The sequence below is a fragment of the Plecotus auritus genome (assembly GCF_963455305.1).
Source record: "Plecotus auritus genome assembly, chromosome: 14".
Classification (NCBI taxonomy): domain Eukaryota; kingdom Metazoa; phylum Chordata; class Mammalia; order Chiroptera; family Vespertilionidae; genus Plecotus; species Plecotus auritus.
In genome coordinates this window covers 5,983,942-6,005,661 of record NC_137780.1, presented here as the reverse complement: position 1 = coordinate 6,005,661, position 21,720 = coordinate 5,983,942, and the positions used below count along the sequence as shown (strand labels likewise).

Genomic DNA, 21,720 nt, shown 5'->3' with positions numbered 1-21,720 from the left:
TCGGCCGCCGTCACCCCCAGGAAAAAGCCGGCGTTGGGGGCTAATCAGGAGACACATTCCATTATGCTGACTTACATATGCTTTTGAATTTTCCAAAACAGCCATCCATGCTGGAGGCATTTGATTACTTTTATTGGAGCCATATAGGCCTTTTTAATATTCTTCCGTGAGGAAAAAAGAATGCATTTCACATGCAGAAACATGTCACATAAAATAAAACATACCCCATCACTCACGGACACCTCCAAACCACAACGGGAGGACAATAATCTATGATGACAGAAAATTAGGTTCCTTAAGTGAAGGACAGCTGCGTCTCTCTAGGGACCAGGCCCCATCTTCCCAGGACGCGTAGTTCATCTGTGTCACAGCCGAAATGCCACCGCACACAGCTGTTCTCAAGACACACTTCCCTGCACGCAAACGAGACCCAGTCTCTACGTTACCCCGAACACATCCAGTCCATTTAGGAGTTAGAAACTCAGTCTGCCAATGGTCTCAACTTTATGAGGCCACAGCAAAATGCTGGCTCAGGAAATGATAGAGGACTTTCTAGAAAAAAATCTGAAGATGACGGCTTCATAATTTTCACCTACACAAGTAGCTTTTATCATGTTGTTTACTTTTCTGTCTGTTCAATTCACTGGTGTGAATCCAAGATACCCTCGTTCTTGAACAACCTTCCAGGCTCATTGTTAACAGGTTGCATGCAATGAAAAGCTAAAATAGCCCTGAAAGAAATTCACATTTTTAAACTGAACCTTAAAATAACAAATTTTGGGGAAGAAAAGAAATCACGTGTCTTTATAAGGAAATGAGAGGGTGCATGGTAAATAATTTTTAAGTAAGTATGCCTCAAGAATCTTAAGAAAAAAATAATAATTTGGAATGAAATTTTACTTGTTTTCACAGGAAGAAAGAAAAATAAGGTAATGTATAGTCACACATTTCTCTAAACTGTCAAGGGAAGGGTCCGAATTAAGTTTAAATGTAGGTCAATGAAGACCTACTCTTATAAACACTCTAAATCTTGACCCGTTCCACACACATGCTTCCCCTCCCCCCAGATTACACTGATCTTCTACAATAACTTTCCATGCAAAAGACGTGCATTGTCAAAGATTTTTTTTTTTTCAAACTCTGCTTTTCAGAGATCATATTCATTTGAAGAAAGATTCGTGGTTGTTTTTAAGTATTTCAACACGGCTATTTTCACCTTACATTCAATCTGAGGTCACCCCCCTCCCCCCACAGCCCACAGAAACAGTCTAGATCAGACCTGCAATGTAATTCATTTTAAGTTAATAATTTAAACTGAAGTTACAGTTCCATATGGAAACCCATTTCAAAAAGAAAGCGCTTTCTACCTCAACCATCGCTAAGTATGTATTAAGCTGCTGGAGAAGGAGCCCTGGAAACACATCTAAAGGCAGGTTTCTTTGGGGAAGGAAGTGTGTGATCCCAACCACGTTCCGTGGCCTGGGTAACGCACCCCAACGAGGCAGGCATGTTCTATGTACCCTGGGCAATATCAGCTCCCATGACAAGAGGGGGCACCCAGGCCTCACGTGGAACCAAAAGGCCCCCCCCTCGGCCCCCGTTTTGAATTCCTATGCTCCTTCCCCGACTCCCCTGGACGCATGCATGTGTTCTGGGCACAGCTCTCGCCTTTCCCAAGTGCATAGTCTCAGGCTGGGTCCCTCTCTTAAGTAAATACAGGCATTGTTTTAAACACAGGAAATCTGATGAATGCTCCATGCGGCACCGTGACTCACACTATAAAATTATTTGGGGCTACGTAATCAAGAGATACACTTTTTTTGTTTTTTTTAAAGAAAGGTTATTTTTTCTAATAGTCACCATGAAAGACGCAACATGGGGAGCAGGCTATCTGTGTGGTTGGCACTCAGAGGCGGGGAGAGAAAGGGAAGGTGTGGGAGAAGCATTCCCTGAAACCACCATCGATTGCCCTCAACAACACAAACCCTCCTACGGAGAGGCGGCGGCGGGCTCCGCAGAGCCATTCTTTCGCATTGCAAATGCGGACGCGGACAGGTTCAAGCGCTTGCAGACAAATGAGACCGTCCATATGGATGCAAGTCTGGGGCTCCTTGGCCACTTCCCACCTGCGTGCAGTCCAAAGGATCGCCACACAGCAGAGCGAGGTAGAGGGACGAATTCCCCCGGGGTGCCCCTGCCCGCCCCCCACCCCCCCCCCCAATCCGCCGTATGGAAACACGCAGAAGACAGCCCAGCTGCGAGGCAGCTGTGCGGTGGACAGCAGACCCCGCGCCATCCACCCGCCGCCGCGTGGCGGGTGTGGACTCCCCGGGTTAGGAGCCGCGCGCAGCGGCTGCGTACCTTGGCCAGGTGCTGCCCTCAGCGCCCACTTCGCCTCTGGCGCCTGAAACGCACTCGAACCAGCGCCCACCGCAAGGTCGGCGGGCGGGTGTCCGCTTGAGCTTCTCCAAAGCGTCGGGAAACCAAACGGGGACCCACGCGCGCGCCACGCACACCCTGCCCAGCGGCTCCTCCCGTCCGCGCACTTTGTGCCTCGGACCCGACATCGGGGCGAAGGCACCCGAGCGCGGGGGTGGGGGGCACGTCCCGGGCTGCCCGCCTGGCCGCCGCTCCCCCGCTTCCCCGGCCTTTTCTGGCAGCTGGTGTCACCCCGCAACCCCACCCTCATTCCGGGAGCTCCACTCCGCTCCAGACCGCGCTCTCTCCAGGTTCAAGGCCCCCGCCACCCCCACCCCCAAATGGACAGACCGGCTCCCCCCTCCGTCTCCAGAACCCACTTCAAACCCTCAAAGCGAAGCCATTTCCTACCTGAGCTGAAAACTTTTCCTCCTTCCGCAGGCGATAGGTGAGGGAGACCAGGCGAGCGGTGCGGGCGTCCTCACCTGGACGCTGGGCTCCGCGTGCGGTCCCCGCCGGCGTCGCGCCTCAGATGCGCGGGGGGCGCAGGGCCCTCCTGCTCGGCGCTCAGGGAGCAGCGCCCTAGGAACGCGCGCCCGCGCCGGGAGCCGCCCTGCGGTCCATCGCCCGTCCTTCCAGAGGCGCCGCCGCCGCCCGGCGAACCGACGAGGAACGAGGGCTCCGGGTGGCACCGACCGGCCGCGGCGTGCGCTCCAGCTCCGCGATGCGCGCGGGGTGCGAGGGCGCTGCGCCCGCGGCACCTGCCACCCGGGCCGCGCTCCGGCCGCGCCGGGTGCCTCGGGCTCCCTGCCCCTCTGGCGCCCTCCGTCCACGTCCTGGATCGCTCAGGCTCCCCTCACGTCCTTTTCTTTCTTCTTCTTCCCGGCTCCTCCTGGGTCTCGCATTCTCTTTCTCCACAAGCAGACCAAGGCGCTCCAAGTGGGAGCGGGGTCTCTCCCTCGCGAACTCTCCCTCTGCCTGGTGGTGGCGGTGGCGGCTGCTGCCTGCGCGCCTCCTCCCGGCTTTGCGCTCCTCCTCCTCCTCCTCCACCCCCCACTTCTTCCCCCTCCCCCCGCGCAGCCAGGCTCGGCCGCCCGAGACCCAGACCCGCTCTGCGCATGCCCAGGCGCCCAGGTGCCGCTGGCTCTGCGCCTGGCCCCGCGGCGGCTCCCGGGGCGTCCTGCGCCTGGAGGGCCTCGGCCCGGCTGCGGGGGGGCTCGGTGGGCTCGCTGAAGTCGGGAGACTCCCCCGGGCAGCTCCGCCACACGCGTCCCCACGTGCGCCCCGCGCTCCAGGGATCGGTTGGTTGGGCGGTCAGTTGATTGTGTTGTGAGGTTCTGCTAAATTGATTTGCTTGTGCTGCTTCCAAGGGTTGGGAGGAAGTCGGGTCTTGGTCCCAACTTGTCGGTGAAGGAGCCGCAGCTCAGCTCCCGTGTAGAGCTCGGGTGGAAACCTCCCGCAGAGAGCTGCCTGGTGCATTGATTTTTTTGACACATGGTGAGTCTTCGTGCAGAACAATGTGGAGACTGGAGTCTTGGCGTTTCCTCTCCTGGAAGTTTACACCTCAGGGGTAAACGAGGGAGCTTGCGTGGAAAATACAGGCATGCGCGTGCATACACACACACACACACACACACACACACACACACACACACACCACAATATTTGGATAAGAAAACAGAGGCTTTTCTATTTCACCTATAACTCAAGAAGGACCAGTGAGGGAGAGAGGGCAAGGGCTGGGAGGGAAAAATAAATTTCTTACTCTACTGTTGTCAGCTAAGAGAAGGATCCCCAAGTGCAGAAAGCCCCGAGTCCTTGGCTGAATTCCTAGGCTGCGTGTGCCCAGAGGCCGGATTCTGGAGGCCTGATAGAGTGCCGTGGCCAGCGCTGGAAATCCGCGCAGAGATTCTAGAAATCACATAGTTCTGGGAGGATATGGAACTTTGGGCCCAGACACCGTGACAAGAACTTTGTAAACAACTCCGGCGTTTAGGTTAGACGCCCCCGAGGCTGCTTTCTAGAGGTAAGAAGGATGCCCTAGTGCAGAAGGAATAAAAGCAAAATAGATTGGGCCTAATGGAACCAAAACTAGGCCTTTGGAGGAGGAAGGCGATTGATCATCAGTGATCTAACCCCTGGCTGCAGCACCACTCAGAATTCGTCGGAGGAAGACACAGAAGCTGGAACCTCTACAAATGCAGCACGCAATGAAAACTTAGCAGGGGCAAAGAAGCAAAATAAATAAATAAATAAATAAATAAATAAATAAATAAATAAATAAATAATAAATAAGGGGGGGGGTGATTTTGGCAAGAGAGAGAGAGAGAGAGAGAGAGAGAGAGAGAGAAAACAGTCAATAGATAGGGTCCAAGAAATGATCCAGATTTTGGAATTAGTAGCCAAAGACTTTTAAATGGCCATAATTAATAAGTTAAATAAACTCTCCTAGAAATGGAGGAAATGAATGAAAAAAGATAGAGCATTTCAGCAGACATGATTAAGATTAAGGAATGAGCAGACTTATTGGGGAACAAAATGTCTATGTGAAACTGATTCAACTGGAGAACATGAATTTTCAGAATTGTTCATACTAAAGAGGTATTATTTTTTTCTGCTGTTACTTTAAGGGCCAGTAAATGGTACAGTGGAAAAGAAATTGTATTGGATGTCAGGATTCATTTATTCATTGGACACAGTTTTGTTGAATGTCAGCTGTGTTAGGTTCCATTCCGAGGGACATTAAGATGAACACACAATTTCGGGGGGGGGGGAATGGGAAGGGGGGCACAGAGGTGATTAACAGCTGAGGCCCTATCTAGTTACACAGGTGCATTGAAATCCCATATCTCCCAATTAATAACTGGTTATTTAATCTCTTTAAGTCTCAGTTTTCTAATCTAAATTCTACTCTAAAAAGAGGGTACTTGATGTAAAGGAATGTTTAGAGGAATAATTGGTCATAGTAACTGAGACACATAAGATGTAGGAATGGAAATAAATTAAGTCCTTCTGGGAAAACTGGTTATGACATAAATAAATAATGAGGGGGGTCATTTAGATGAAGCCACGATGCTCCGGGAGCACGGAAAATGGTCTGCACCCAACGGGGGCGGGTGGTGTGGTCGAGGTGGTGAGGGACACAGCTCCGCTTCCTGCAGAGTTAGCTCATCCTGTGCGCCTCAGGGGACAGGGAGAGGATGTCCAGGAAACCGGGAGTGTGAGCACGCCAGCAGGAGGGGGGATGGGAAGTCGACGCTGGCAATTTGCAGCAGCCTGGTGGCTGGGAGCACTGACCGCCCTTCCATATGATCGGAGCAGGAGGTAAACGTAGATGTTTGCCAACAAGACGGGCAGGGACAGATTTCTGAGGAGTTTGTGTCTTGGTTCCCGGCATTTCACCTCGTGGTTCATAAAGCACCACAGAAGGTTTTCCTCTATCTACAGAGTGAAATGGCAGCCCTGGCCGATTTGGCTCAGTGGCGAGAGCCTTGGCCTGTGGACTGAAGGGTCCTGGGTTCGATTCCAATCAGGGGCATGTACCTTGGTTGCAGGCTCCATCCCCGGTCCCGGTCAGTGGGGTGCCTGTGGGAGGCAATCAATCGATGTGTCTCTCTCACATCCATGTTTCTCTCTGTCTCTTCCCCCTTCCTCCCACTCTCTCTAAAAAAAAAATAAAATAAATAATAATCCTGGAAAAATGTCCTGAGGTGAGGATTATCAAGAAACAAACAAAACAAAAGGAGTGAAGTGGCGGTTGTTAAGAGAAGTGTGGCTTAAGAGGAAGCGACTGGAAGCAGAGGGGTTACTGAGGAGGCTGTCTCCATGAGTATCAGACAGAAGTGACGAGGAAGTGATTTAGAGGAGAAGTCAAGGTCATTCCGGGGTGGCAGCTGGGCTTTGCTGCTTAAAACCCGGGCTTAGTCCTGGAGGATGACTGTGTTTAAGGGTGAGGAAGGGGGCACAGGTCTGTGCAGTATTTTTCTCTGCTTCTGGGCCTTCTGCTGCCTCCAGGCTCCCCCAGCTCCTCAGTCAGGCCAAGGAGCACCCAAGCCTGACGCCCCTCCTTGTGTTTATTGGAGCCAGAGGTACTGGATGGAGCAGCGCTGTGTGTCTCCGGCCTGACATTGTTCAATCCACGCGTCCGTGGACACAGAAGAACCCAGAACCATGGACGGAACTGGGTCCCAGTGATCAATACGTCTCCCTCACAAGAGCGGCCTTTTTTTCTTCAGCTGGCTGCGATTCACGGAGCAGACCCGGTGTTGATCACTGGGGAGGGCACGTTGGCTGCCGGGGTGATGAACAGCCGAGGCTCTAGTTACACCAGGGAGTTGAAATCCCATTTCTCTCAATGAATAACTGGTTATTGAATTAACCTCTTTAAGTCTCCGTTTTCTAAACGATACCCTAAAAATGAGGATATACCCCGTTTGCTTCGAATAAAGTCTTCTCCATGTCCCACGTAACCAGGAACCACCCCCCTCCCAATGCACGAAATCACCTCGGTGTATAGTGCTGGGGTTTACCCTGATGAATAAATATCTGAGTCTTGAAAAAGAGAGAAGACCCGATTTCAGTGTTTTACCTGCTGCGTTCACTCTCCTTTGGGAAATGAAAGTGGAGGCGTCCATCGAGACCTGAAGGTCACATCTGAAGGTCACATCTGAAGGTCAGTGTGATTCTCATGGGCGGGATGCCAAGGTGGGCCCCCGACATGTACGAGACACGTGGGTCGGAGAGAGCCCAGGAGAATATCTGGGAAGCATGTTTAGGTTGTGGTGAGGCATCAGTGCAATCCTGGGAAACAGTCAGTTCAGAAACCAAAAAAGCAAAGGGGAGGACGTGAGGTAAAACTCTCAGGACATGTTGGGACAACTCGAAGACAGTGCCCCAGAGCAGAGAAAAGGTATTCGAGACCCGGGAATGGTCACAGTCAGTAGATGCCCTGGAGGAGCCTGGGTAAAATCAGAATTTTTAAACGATAGATATAGAGAAATTCAAATATCAATGAAGATCTTATTAAAGCTGTTTTTCTAAAGTGATAGAAACCAAATTTTAATGCGTTGACAAATAAATAGGAAAACAAATATACAATAATTTAATGGATGTGTTGAGGTATAACTGACGTACAATAACGTATACGTATTAAGGTGCACAATTTGATGTGTGTCTGTTTGTGTGCGTGTGTGCAAACTACATATACAGGGTGGGGCCAAAGTAGGTTCACAGTTGTTGATTCTTGTATCATCATTTATTAATTACTAGTGACCCAGCGCACAAAATCGTGCAAGACTCAGACCCGTGGGAAATCACGTGAGACCTGGGACCAAGAGTCAAGTCCCCACCCACCCGCACACGCCTCGCTGCGCACGCAGCCTCCTGGTGACCAGTCTTTGGTTGTTACAGCGTGATGGCGTCACGGCCAAGGGGTTTTTATGATAGAGATTGTATTATTTTCCTGCTTTGGCCCCACCCTTATGTTGGTCTCTGCCCCTGGTTCCCAGACATGGCTCCTAAAACCCCCGCAATCTCCTAAAAAGAGCACCAGGGCACCTTCATTCTAATGAGGTGACAGATGGGCTCCTATGTGAGGCTGGTCGCCGGGAAGAACGAGCCATGTTTAGACGCAACTTCCAGCCCCGCCCCCTCCCCATCCCCAGAGGAGAGAGGGGCTGGAGAGGGAGTTCCTGGTGGACATGCCTGCAGGGGGAGGCGGCCATGGACTCCCAATGGCTCAGGGTTCTGAGGGCTCTGGTCCGTGACCAGGTGGAGGCGCTGGGGTGGGGGAGGGATAAAAGGAGGTGAGAAAGAACGCAGACGACAGCCAGGTGGAGGGCTGTGGGGGACCCACCTCCTCCCAGGGCATCTCTCCCACCACTGATCCTGTTCTCAGTTAGTCATTGACACCTCTCTCTCTCTCTCTCTCTCTTTTTAAAAATATATTTTATTGATTTTTTTTACAGAGAGGAGGGGAGAGGGATAGAGAGTCAGAAACATCGATGAGACAAAAACATTGATCAGCTGCCTCCTGCACACTCCCTACTGGGGATGTGCCCACAACCAAGGTACATGCCCTTGACCGGAATCGAACCTGGGACCCTTCAGTCTGCAGGCAGACACTCTATCCACTGAGCCAAACCGGTTAGGGCTCTCTCTCTTTTTAAAATATATATTTTTATTGATTTCAGAGAGGAAGGGAGAGGGAGAAAGAGAGATAAACATCCATGATGAGAGAATCATGGATACGCTGCTTCCTGCACACCCCCCACTGGGGATCGGGCCCCCAACCTGGGCCTGTGCCCCTGACCGGAATAGAACCCAGACCCTTCAGTCCGCAGGCCGATGCTCTATCCACGGAGCCACACCAGCCAGGGCCGCACTTGACCTCTCTTTACAACTCCTCACATCTTCTGAATCTTCGCAACAGTCCCGTCATATCAACATCTGGTAATCAGATGACTGCTGGCATTTCTCAGTATGCCGTCTGCCACCCCGCCACCCTGTGACCTCACACTGCCCATGGTGGGTCTCTCCGCTGCACGGCTCCTTCCCCTCAGAAAAGCACAGTCGCTCATTTGACAAGAAATCAGGTAAAGACAGCCATTCCGGTGCCCCACGAAGTCCCAGCTGTGTGGATGCGGTCGTAGGTTTCCCTGTCGCTCACACAGAAGTTGAGCTTCTAGTTCTTTGGCTGTGTTTATAGTCCGTGTTACTGTTACAGTAGTTCCCTTACCTTCTCCCAACCTTCTCCCAGCCCTGCGATGTGAAAGGATGTTTAATTGCTCCATTAACCCACATCTTTTTTGCTTGCACGCAACAGGGCTTGGAGCCAGATATCTTTACCACTCCACTCATGTATTAATGGGCCAATAAAACATGCCTTAAAGTGTCTTCGCCTAATAGAGTCGTTACAAACATTTATACAGAGAGGTTCCCATTCCATGATATCCAAAGCACTTGGCAGATATCCCCCATCCACTTACTGAATTTATGTAGAGCAGGGTCATAATTGATCAAGGCAAAAAAAAAAAAAAAAGTCATGATTCCTATAACAAAGTCCGACGAGAGGGGGGAGGAGGGATGGTGGCCGGGCCGCCCTCTGAGGCTGCAAACCACGGGGAAGCGTGGGGTCGAGACAAATGACGAAGCATGCTCGGACGTGGGCGGGGATGGGTTTGTAAAGTCCAAGGAAAGAAAAGAAAGTGAGAGGGTGAGTTTATGGGGTAGGAGGGAAGGAGGGAGAGAAATGGATGTTTCCTTGTTGGTCGTGTGCTCACCTTGAACCTGTGCCGGGGGTCATGGCAGGTCAGACGCCAGCAGTGGCTGCGGCTCTCAGACTGAACCGAGGCCCCTGAAGCTTGAAGACACCAAGACCACAGCAGCCCCTTTGCTCTTCGTTTTGAAAAATATATTTTTCTTGATTTCTGAGAGGAAGGGGAAGAGAGATATAGAAACATCCATGATGAGAGAGAATCGTGGATCGGCTGCCTCCTACACACCCCCCACTGGGGATCGAGCCTGCAACCCGGGCACGTGCCCTTGACCGGGAATCGAACCGTGACCTCCTGGTTCATAGGCCGACAACCACTGAGCCACACTGGCCGGGTGCCCCTTTTTTCTAGCTTCACTTGATAGACAACTAATCTTGATCTCTATGTTTCTCTTGTAAGATTAGTGGAGTTGACATTTGGATTTCATATGGATTTGGGATGCGCACACACACACACACACACACACACACAAATAATGGGGAAATTTACTTCCCAGGGTCAAGATGTGATACTGGAACGGTTTGGAGGGTCATGAGAAGAAAGCGACGCCTTTCTATTTTATCCTTACAAAGAAATGAAAAGTATTAGAATAAAACATAAAGCACAAATTACATTCTTCTCTCTGAGACATTTTGATCGATAGAGTAATTAGGAAGTCGTTGTGTGCATCATGTTGAAATTAGTAAACGTTGAGGTGTATGGCTGAGCGGAAGGCCAATCCATGTGAGCTTTTCAGATGGAGGAGAGATCACGCTTGTGGTGAAATACTTTGAGCGACAGGCTGGCTCACCCTTCTCCCAAGATAGGAAGGTCTTAGGGGGATCGGGTGGGGAGTCGGGTGGGGAGTTGGGAGCTTTACTCCTTTGAGAGAACAGGTTGTAAACGTGTCCTGATAAGACTCTGGCAGCCAGTTTGGAGTTGTCACATTGCTGATAAACCTAATTAATACGACCTAGAAGTTAAAGCGGGAGAAAATGGGAAAATGAACCATTTTATGGCAGCAAAGCAACATGAGTGACTCCATGTAATGGCCTCTAAGAGGGCTTGTTTGATCACCTGCTGTGAGCAGGAATTTCCTTTAAGCATATCTCCAGGCCGAACAAAGGAACCATTTTACTTTCGGCTTTAATGCCTCCGTGTGGGCCGGTCTTCTGCAGCGTCTAATCGGCAGCCAATGCCCCGGATGGAACCCAAAGCCCTCCCTGCCTCTCAGCTTCCCCCCCCCCCCCCCCCCCCCCCCCCGCCGCAGCAGCTCCCCTTCCCTTCTGTCTGGAATCCTGGCCTTTGGAGTCACTGTTGAGTAATGACACAAAGGCAGGTGACTGGGGCGCAGGTCACTTGCATTGACGTGTGTGACTTGGGAGGGCTGTGTAGGAAAAGGGGAAGAAGCCGGGACAGCATGGCATGCCGTGGCCTTCGCTCCTGAGGGGGTTTCCTATTAACATGGTTTACTTTGGCTGGGCCACGGTGGCTCCGTGGTTGAGCGTTGACCTATGAACCAGGAGGTCACAGTTCCATTCCCGGTCAGGGCACATGCTGGGTTGCGGGCTTGATCCCCAGTGCGGGGCGTGCAGGAGGCAGCCGATCCATGATTCTCTCTTATCACTGATGTTTCTCTCTCTCTCCCTCTCCCTTCCTCTCTGAAATCAATGAAAATATATAAAAAACAAACAAACATGGTTTACTTTGTTACGTTATGTTCTCTGGAAGCAGACAGAACCTGCTACTTGCAGAAGTTAACTAGTATGGATATCCACAGCCCTGGGCTATCAAGGTATTGGGACTCTCCAGCTTGGGATGGGCTTGGCCTGGATGCAGGTAAGACGTAACTCTACACCTTGGCCGAGACCACCGCACAGCAGGCCCCAGGCACAGCTTGACTAAAGCCACCGCCTCTCGCATGTCACGAAATCATAAAACCAGTGCCCGGGCATAACCTTCTACACCAACGGCTTCCCTTCAGCAACGCAGGGCACTCAGATTTTGGAAGAGAGCAAAGGCCTGTCTCGCAGTCTCCTCCCCGGGAAATAAAATCTGGGACCCGCCCTAGCTGGTTTGGCTCAGTGGATAGAGAGTCGGCCTGTGGACTGAAGGGTCCCAGGTTCGATTCCGGCCAAGGGCACATGCCCGGGGTTGCCAGCACGATCTCCCGTAGGGGAAGTGCAGAAGGCAGCCAATCAGTGATTCTCTCTCATCATGGATGTTTCTCTCTCTCTCTCCCCTCTCCCTTCCTCTCTGAAATTTATAAAAATATATGATAAAAAATAAAATAAAATCTGGGGCTCACATGTGGGTTTCCTGGCTTCCAGTTCCATGGTCCTCCTTCATGCATCACTAATGAATCTTCCGTATAAATATCAAGAATCCATACCAGATTAAACCCCATCCCGTGACACGACGCTCCAGTCTTGAAGATCAAGAGATGGAAAAGCCCGGATGCCGAAAAAATGATGTGGAGCGAATAGAAATAGGTCAACAGTAGAGGCACATCCTTTGTGAAGTTTATGTTTTCCTTTCATTGGCCCCCTAACGCACAGCCGGAGAGAAGGAACTGTGTTCAGGTAAATTATTCAAGAGGAAATTTCCAGAGCGGGGAGGGGACGGGGGAGGAGGATAAGGGGAAGAGAAGCCAGCGCTGTGGGGGATGATCAGGCGCCCCCTGTGAGGAGCTGTGTCACACCTGCCTAGCTTGTCCCCACGGAGGACTGGAGGCTGGGCCTTCATCAAGACTCCCACACGCAGGCAGGGTTGCTCCGGGAATGACTCTCCGTCTCCGCAGGCTGGGCCAGCTGGCAGCTGGGTGGCCTCCTGCGGCTTAAGGGACCGTGCACTTGGAGCTGCCCACCACCCACGAGCGGGAAGCAGCTGGGCTCGGGGGAGTTTGCACAGCCATCGACTGTAGCCTAATTCTTAACGGTGACAAAATAATCAAAGACTGCTTTATGGGTTCTGCCTGAGCTGGACCGCGAGGCCCGTCGGTGGCTCCTGGAGAAGGTGTAAAACTCCGGGGGGAAGGTGGGACCAAGATCAATACAAATCGCGCCCTTTGAGTCTAGGTCAAGTCTTGACTTTGCCCACATCCTTGCGCACCCATTATCTCTTTCTGTCCTCCCAAATATCTCATTATTCAACACATTGTTCTTCCGTTTGCCCCATTCTCTTGTGATAGAAACGTAATTCCCACTTAAAAATTTTTTAAAAAATATATCTTACTGATCTTTTACAGAGAGGAAGGGAGAGGGATAGAGAGTTAGAAACATTGATGAGAAACATCCATCAGCTGCCTCCTGCACGCCCCCTACTGGGGATGTGCCCACCACCAAGGTACATGGCCTTGACCAGAATTGAACCGGGACCCTTCAGTCTGCAGGCTGATGCTCTATCCACTGAGCCAAACCGGTCAGGGCTGTAATTCCCACTTTAAATGCCTTTGGAAAGGGTAGGCACAGCTTCCAGGGACAGGGAAATGCCTGCTCCTTGATGGAATCCTCTCTATTTTATTAGGACGTCAGAGTCACTTGTTTTCCTCTGATTCTGAATTTATTTTTTTCCTTTTTAAAAACGAGATGGTAATATTTCTGGTCTTCCAGTATGCAATGCGAAGACGCTGCTGTCCTTTCCCTACCCCTGTCATTCTTAGGGTAAAAGTGAACGCACAGCACGGGGATGGGATTGTGGGCCAGGGAACACTGGAAACCTTGCCGTTAAGTTAGAGTTTCGGGAAGACGACATCTTCAGGAATGTTGATCGTTCAGAAGAGAACATGGTTGTTCACATGGAATTTAAGCCGTTTCTGTGCGAAGATGGCAGCTCAGCATGGTGGCTGCGTCTGCCAGGAAACAGAAGCACGGGCTCCATCACGCACCAAATTAGGAGACATGTACACTTCTGAGTCAGGACGCGTGGAGATGGGCAGGGAGAGGAGGAAGCCGATTACGCATCACAGTAGCTAGATGAGCTATGGGTGTCTATACAGTGTGGGTTACCCCTGAGCAGAACCTGCTTTGTTCTTCCGAGTCCTGGGAAGACCCGGGGAAGCTGCGCCATGGTTACAGGGAGGGGTGTGCGTGGCGATGGAGAGTGCCTGGGGAGTTTGGAATTCTCCCCAAGACACAGTTAGATCCCAGCTCCCACCTCCCCCTCACACGCTCAGGCAGCGACAACTCTCAGGCTCTCGAACACTCTGCAGAAATGGAACCCGAGTGGTTTAGAGGAAGGAAAACCAGCTGCTAGGAATGTAGGGCGAGGGGCGAGGTGGAGGAGGGGTGTGGACGGACCACACGCATGCTGACCGCCCCTCCAGTGCCCCCCCCCCCGCCCCCCAGCGACAGGACACACACAGTCAGGTTCTACACAAGACCAGGACTCAGGGGTCCATCTCTACAGGAGCTGAACCATCCGGAGAGAAGATCGGATCCTGCCAGTTGGCGTTCGCCAACGTCTCCCTGATCACTCGACAATGCCGCCTCTCAGCTGGTAGGCTCCGCTCTTCACACCGAGATTAAATACGAACAGCCAGCGAAGGCTTTCTAAGCTTCCGAGGGACGCCTCTCACATGAGGGGGAGAAACCAGCAAGCCACATACCAGGTGCAGGGGCCATGCTGAAAGCAGGGGAAGCTTCTGAGAAACGCTAATTAATATGAGAAACTCAGAGACGTGGCCACGGAGCCCATGAAGGAGGAGCCATCGGAGAGGAAGCTTGGAGATCAAGGGAAAAGCCTAGGAAATTAAAACTACCCAGAGGCGGGGGCGGGGGGGGGGGGGCGGAAATGTTCAAAAGCAAAAACGTTTTGGGTGTTCAAGTCCAGGAAAACTAGACAATAGAACATGTGGATAAGAAGAAATGAGGGCTGATCATTCAGGAACAAGCCACGGGGCATACAAGTAATAGGGGTTCCAGAATGAGAGAAAAGACACATGGGGGTGGAGGGAATAAAGAAAGAATACGGAAAACTCTCCCAAGTGGAGGGCGTGAGCCTACCATTGAGTGTTCGGAATAACGAATTAAGCAGAAGACTCGCCCAAGGCACATTTTCATAAAGTTCCTGGGGTGACATGGCAGGCCCGTTGCCAGGGGCCCAGAGAGTGGCCTGTAATGACATTTGAAGCGACAGTACATGGACCAAGGGATTCAAATGATAAAGAAGAGTGAGGAAAACGGCTAGGACGTTGGGACCGAAGCCCCCAGGCAGCAGAGTCCCTAGACCAGCCATGGGCAAACTACGGCCCGCGGGCCGGATCCGGCTGTTCTATCCGGTTCTCTTGCTCTCCCCTCCGCTCCTTTACTTTGAATTTATATTAGTTCACACAAACACTCCATCCATGCTTTTGTTCCGGCCCTCCGGTCCAGTTTAAGAACCCATTGTGGCCCTCGAGTCAAAAAGTTTGCCCACCCCTGCCCTAGACCTCCGTTAGAGGCTTCCCCGTGGAGATGCACATCACTGGAGTGTGGAATGAGAAAGTGTTTGGCAGCCACCCATCAGCAGTGAGAAATGAAGCCCGAATCAGGGCTCCTGAGGGCTCTGAGTCACCTGGCGACTGGCCTAACGTGGCATCCAGAAACGACTATTTTATCTCTTCCTTCCCTTGGAGCTTGAGGTTTAGCGAACCATTTCCCACCTACGGCTGATGAATCATCCCCACAAATGACCATGACCGGCTGCATCGCAGGCACTTGCTGGGGAAGCGTTCGGAGCTGCGCTGTGTGTGGGTGCAGATTGCTCTGCCTGACCGCATCCTCCGTCCACGCTCCCGAGTCCTCAGAGGAGAGAGCGGGCTCCTCTCCCTTCCTCTTTGCAAGGGGATGTGATCCACTCCGATGGCAGGTCAGACTGCGCCCGCCCTTCGTCTCGGGGGGGCCCCCCCCCCTGTGCCCGGCAGACCCGGATGTCACTTTCCTCCGGCAGTTTATTCCCCTACCACGTACCGAGGGACCTCTTGGTTCCGGCCAAGTCCGGGCAACGATGTCCACGCACAGACCTGCACATGGACGCTTGCGGCGTCTTTGTTCATAGTCGCCCGGACGTGGCAGCAACCAGGGTGTCTATTTTGCAGTGAAAGTGTTGACTCTCTCACGTAATGTGTGGAGTGCAGTACCCCAAACCTCGGGTACACAGCACATTGCAGGCAACTTCATAAACACCAGGGACATCAGCTCCTCGATGTTCCCCATTTGTCCCAATTTGTTCTTCCTCCATCTTGTTATTTTTCCTTTGTTTCCTTTTGCTAAACCAAATACTCTAATTTTATGTTGTCAAATCTGTGAATATTCCATTCAGGCTTGGGTAGCGCTTCCATGATAAATATTTTCCCCGATGTTTTTACCTTTAATTCAACAGGAATTAATGTCTTATGTGAGGTGAAGATTATTTTTAACCAAATGAATAAGACATTTCCCCTCTGCAGCCTATTAAGTTGTCCGTCATTACCACGCTCTTACATAAACACATGCACACACACCATTGAGGAAAGATGTCCAAGCTATTATAAAAAGCAATATTTACCAACACCTAATATAAGGCTATATGAATTAAAACTATGATAATTATTATTTTTCAGTTATGTTTAAAATATTGGCTTATGCATTATATTTAAATACATATATTTAAATTCTTCCTTTTAGGATTAATTTTTGGTTGGGTCAAATTTGCTTGTAACTTTCAAGATATGCTGTTCTTCTAGTGTTTATTTTTTAAAGCCTCTAAACATTTGAAACATCCTTTCTTTAAGCATGGGTCTATTTGTCAGATGGGTCTCTTTCATATGGGTCTATGTTTTAGGCCCAAATTCTCCTTTTGGTTGATCCCATGAACTCTCCTTCATACACGAGTTTCCATCAAGACTCTCAGTTGTTGTGAATGGCGGCTCCCCCCCTCCACCCCACCCCGCCCCCCGAGCCCAGGAGCCTTTGCGTGAGTCTTGTCCGGATGCCCAGAGCAAGATCCTAGTGCCCACGGCAGGGGCCCTGCGGTCTTCGTCCATACAAGACGAGTTTGTTTTTATATTCCTCAATAGTTTTAGATGTAGAGGAAATCTGCAAGAGTAATGTTGAGAGTTTCTGTATATCTTTTACATACCCCAATAGTAAAGTCTGAATAACCATAACAGGGTTAATAAAACCAGTAAGTTACCCATCATGCAGGACTATCAACTAAACCCTACATCTTATTTGGATTTCACTAGTTTTTCTATTAACTGGAACTCTTGGAGGCCATTACCAGCTTGTGAGTTGCTTAATTTCAACATTGTTGTGTCTCAGGGAATAGTGGAGGGGGGGCATAGAGAGGGAGAGAGGTGGGGCGAACACACACATTTATTAAGTTTGTCGTCTTACATGGGTGGGGCCATGGCGCCCCCAAAACAATGATACGAGTCACATCAGAGATTACTGATCACAGGCCATAATAAATAGAATAACGAAAGAGTCTGACATCTTGTGAGAAGGACCAAAATAGGACACAGCTACACACGGTGAGCAAATGCTGTTGGGAAAATGGCGCCGATAGGCTAGCTGGACTCAGGTTTCCCACAAACCTTCAGCTTGTAAAACCGTAATTAGCTGTGAGGAGCAATAAAGTGAAGTGCGATAAAATGAGGTTCCTGTATCTATAGTAGGAAGAACATGGGGATATGTGTGTATGTCCTAACCCATACACACACACACACACACACACACACACACACACACTCCAGGTATATATAGATATACATATAGATATATAGATATATAAATAGATATTTACCTGAAATTTATAATTCAAAGGTTAGAGATAAACTAGATAGTTCTACATTTATCAAAAGGCAGTTAGTGCCACGTTTATGATACATGACAATAAACCTTTTCTTTTAAGTCCCTCCCCTGCACTCCCTCATTTACTCATGCCTCTTTTAAAAAAAAAAAAGTGTTTTTTTTTTTTTTTTATTGATTTCAGAGAGGAAGGGAGAGGGAGAGAGAGATCGAAACATCCATGATGAGAGAGAACCATTGATCGGCTGCTTCCTGTACACCCCACACTGGGGATCGAGCCCGCAACCCAGATATGTGTCCTTGGCCGGAATTGAACCTGGGACCCTTCAGTCCTCAGGCTGACGCTCTATTCACTGAACCACACCGGCTAGGGCTCCTCACACCTCTTACTGAGATCTGAACCCATTTACCCATTATATGTTGCAAATATCTCTTTATTGAAAGAGATATTTGCAAGAGAGCCGTTCTTGTTTTGTACTCTCTAAGTGTACAAAAGACCATTGAGCAGCTCATTGACTTGGGATTTTTTTTCCCAAGTGTGTTTATTGATTTTAGAGAGTGAGGAAGGGAGAGAGAAACACCAATAACAGAGAAACATCGATGATAGAGAAATATGGATCAGCTGCCTCCTTACCACCCCCTACTGGGGATCGAGCTCACAACCCGGGGCATATGCCCTGACTGGGACTTGAACTCAGAGCCTCTTGGTGCATGGATGACGCTCAACCAACTGAGCCACACCAGCCGGGGCTGGGGAGTATTCTTGACTTCAGGGCGGAGACTATTGACCCCTTGCCCTTACTAAGCTCTGAAATGAACCCGCCCTGACAGTCAAGCTGCCCTGTGAGTCCAGGCCCAGTCTTTGGGGCAGGAATTGTACACGTGGCAGCGATCAGGTAGTTTGAATGACTGCACATGATCTGTGATGAGATGAACTTTCAGTGAATCAAGAGGATTTTTCCATATGTGTTTAAAGCAGGGGTCCTCAAACTTTTTAAACAGGGGGCCAGTTCACTGTCCCTCAGACCATTGGAGGGCCGGACTATAGTTTAAAAAAAAAACTATGAACAAATTCCTATGCGCACTGCGGGCCCGGGACGCGTCGGATGCTAAGCAGGACAGGCAGCGGCACCCGGCGGGCCGGATCCATGTCCTCGGCGGGCCGCGTGTGGCCCGCGGGCCGTAGTTTGAGGACGCCTGGTTTAAAGAGTCGGATCGAAAAAAAGGAAGAACAACAAGAACGGTCATTCTGACAGATTTGCAAAGCGTTTATGATTTTTCACACGCTTCTTCCCAAACACCCACGTGCCGTGAAACAGTAGCTGTGACGTCCCCTCCATCCGCGGCGTGCGATGGTCACGTGGGTGATGAGCCGCAGTGTCGATAGTGTTTGATGGGATAAGTGGAATGGCCCTGGGAGCTGAGGCATTTGTTTAGATTGTGTACTTGACCTTTTAGGCAAGTCAGCTCCAACTCCATCAAGGCTGCTTTTTCCCTCGGAGACACAGAAACCTTTACGTTCCCCGGGATTAAACGCCACAGACGTGGAACAACGTTTGTTCTCTTCCCTCTCAATCAGCAAGACAGTAAATCAAAACTCCCAGAGGGAACCCGCAGCCTCATTGCTCTTGATCACCCGAGGACGGCAGGTGGCGGGTCCGGGAAGTCTCCCGGAGCCGGAGCGCCAGGCCCCCCGGGAGGCGGGAGGCGAGGAGATTTCCAAGGAGGTGGCCCCGAGTGCCACGCCTGTCATGGGCAGCCTGGCACCTTCGTCCCGACTCCTGGCTAATCATTAACGGGTGGGGACACTCCGTGTTCACACCTCGCTCCATCCAGGGCCGGAGGCGGCGGCGAGTCACCTTCCCTTTTGTATCTCCCCGCCTCTGCCTAGGGAGCCGCTGCGACGTTCTCTCTCCAAACGTTTATGTTTTCCTCTCTGCTGAGTCTCCTCAGACAACAAAATGGCCCACGTCACCTCTGCCGACGATGAGCAATGAAAACCAGCCCCCAGACAAGCCTGCAGACCCCTAACCACATCGCCCCTTCGGGCTCGGCCCCGTCGCTGTCTCCCCGTCGCTCAAGGCCCTTTCTTGGCCTGGTCTGCCCCGGTCTCGCTCCTAAACCTTGTCTCCAAATGCCAGATCCAAGGACCCCCTTCTCAGCCTCCATCCTCTTTCTTTTTTTTATTTTTATATTTTATTGATGTTTTACAGAGAGGAAGGGAGAGGGATAGAGAGATAGAAACATCAATGATGAGAGAGAAACATCCATCAGCTGCCTCCTGCACGTCCCCCACTGGGGATAGAGCCCGCAACCCAGGCATGTGCCCTGGACCGGAATCGAACCTGGGACCCTTGAGTCCGCAGGCCAGCGCTCTATCCACTGAGCCAGACCGGGGCGGGCATCAGCCTTCATCCTCTTTCAATGTGTTTGTTTTCAGCCTCTGACAAAGTGGCCTAGGTCACCTGGAACCCGTGACTCCCGCGCCCTCCTGGGGCTGCGTGACCCTCCCACCGGCCTCCGGATGAGAGCGCGCAGGGAGAGGCCCAGGCTGCAGGTGTCCTGACCGGGGGCCACGCAGCGGCGAGCAGTGACCGTCCTCCGAAGCCCAGCCCAGCCCCAGTGAGACAGTGCGTCCTGTTTCCCTCACTGCGGCCACGCTCCTCGGATTCTTGACCTTTAACCTCCCACCTGGCCATCCCAAACACCCTCTACCTTGGCCACCCCAGCTCGGCGAGACTTTTGGATCCCCTATTGAGAAGTTGTTTTTTCCGCCCCTGCCCTCAGCCCGTACATTCGTTTTTAGGGTGGACAGCAAAGCGCTTGTGTCTCTAGTTCGTTTTCCAAAATAGGTGACATGTTTATTGACGCCTGAGACTATGTGTTACCAGGGGTGGGCAAACTTTTTGACTTGAGGGCCACAATGGGTTCTTAAACTGGACCGGAGGGCCGGAACAAAAGCATGGATGGAGTGTTTGTGTGAACTAATATAAATTCAAAGTAAAGGAGCGGAGGGGAGAGCAAGAGAACCCTCCGCTCTTTCGGCTCCACGGGCCGGATAGAACAGCCGAACGGGCCGGATCCGGCCCCCGGGCCGTAGTTTGCCCATGGCTGTGTTAGACACATTGTGTGCCTCAGTGACCAGGCCAGAGCCTGGCACGCAACAGATGACTCAGCCAACACTGAAAAATGAAAAGCAAGGAGAAAAAGGATTAAAGGTCCCCCCGTCACAGAACTAAGACATAAAGCTCAGCTTCCAGTGTAGCATCGTCAGGTTGTCATGATATTTTTCAACGTAAAGTTTAGCAACAAGAAGGGTAGTTTTCAAAGAGCTGCAAGAATTCATTAGGCGACGAAAGCATTTGTTTTCTTTTTTAAAAAATATTTTTATAGATTTCAGAGAGGAAGGGAGAGGGAGAGAGATAGAAACAACAATGATGAGAGAGAATCATGGATCGGCTGCCTCCTGCACACCTCCTACTGGGGATCGAGCCAACAACCCAGGCATGTGCCCTCGACCGGAATCGAACCCGGGACCCTTCAGTCCACAGGCTGACGCTCTATCCACTGAGCTAAACCAGATGAAAGCATTTCGGGTAAGATGGCCTGTAGCCCGGGAACACCTCAAGAGCAGAAACTTGCCATGGCGAGCGGTCAGCGAGCATACAGAGCATCTTCTTTCAAAGCAAAACAATCTGCGTGATAAGGGGAATTATTCAAATATATGAAAACGCCTTTGCTTGTGGAAATCAGTACCTAAAAAAAGATCTCAAAAAACATCCGTCCGTGTGCTGCTCTTAGTGCAAAAAAATAAAGACAGCTTAAAATAAATAAAATGTCATCCAACTTCCCCTCCAGCATGCATCGCAGTTAAAAAAAAAAAATAAAAAAATCTGAGAACAAATGTGTATCTTGCCAGGGCCGAGCTGCACCAGAAGCAAACGGGATGGCTTTTCCACACACCCGTCCACAAGGCCTCCCCACAAAAATGTTTTCATCTCATTCAGCGCAGCAAGGATTCTGGGGGCCAAAGTACGTGCCCGCGGCAGTGTGACCGCGGTGAGAAATGAGACAGAGAGGAAACACACACACACACACACACACACACACACACACACACACACACACACACAGGGCCTTTGTAAGAGATGCAAGGAAAACCACCCATCACTGACAGCTCGTTGAATGTCCTTGCTCTTAGGCTGCTGGTAACTGAACCACAAAGTGGTTCTCACAGCCCATTTGACTTCTTTCCTGGGATCCGTCGGCCTGAAGGTTTC

The 21,720-nt window shown here is 50.8% G+C and overlaps 1 protein-coding gene across 2 annotated transcripts in view; it reads right to left on the bottom strand.

The window, feature by feature from the left end:
* The window catches only part of CHRM3 (cholinergic receptor muscarinic 3), a 113,962-nt gene extending 110,564 nt beyond the window's left edge, over positions 1-3,398 (bottom strand). The window contains exon 1 of one of the 2 annotated variants that reach the window (XM_080651215.1): positions 2,830-3,398. The gene's annotated coding sequence lies outside the window, so the exon portion shown is untranslated. The remainder of the gene's footprint in view (positions 1-2,829) is intronic. The other variant, XM_080651216.1, reaches the window with a different exon arrangement.
* Between the last annotated feature and the right edge of the window lie 18,322 nt (positions 3,399-21,720).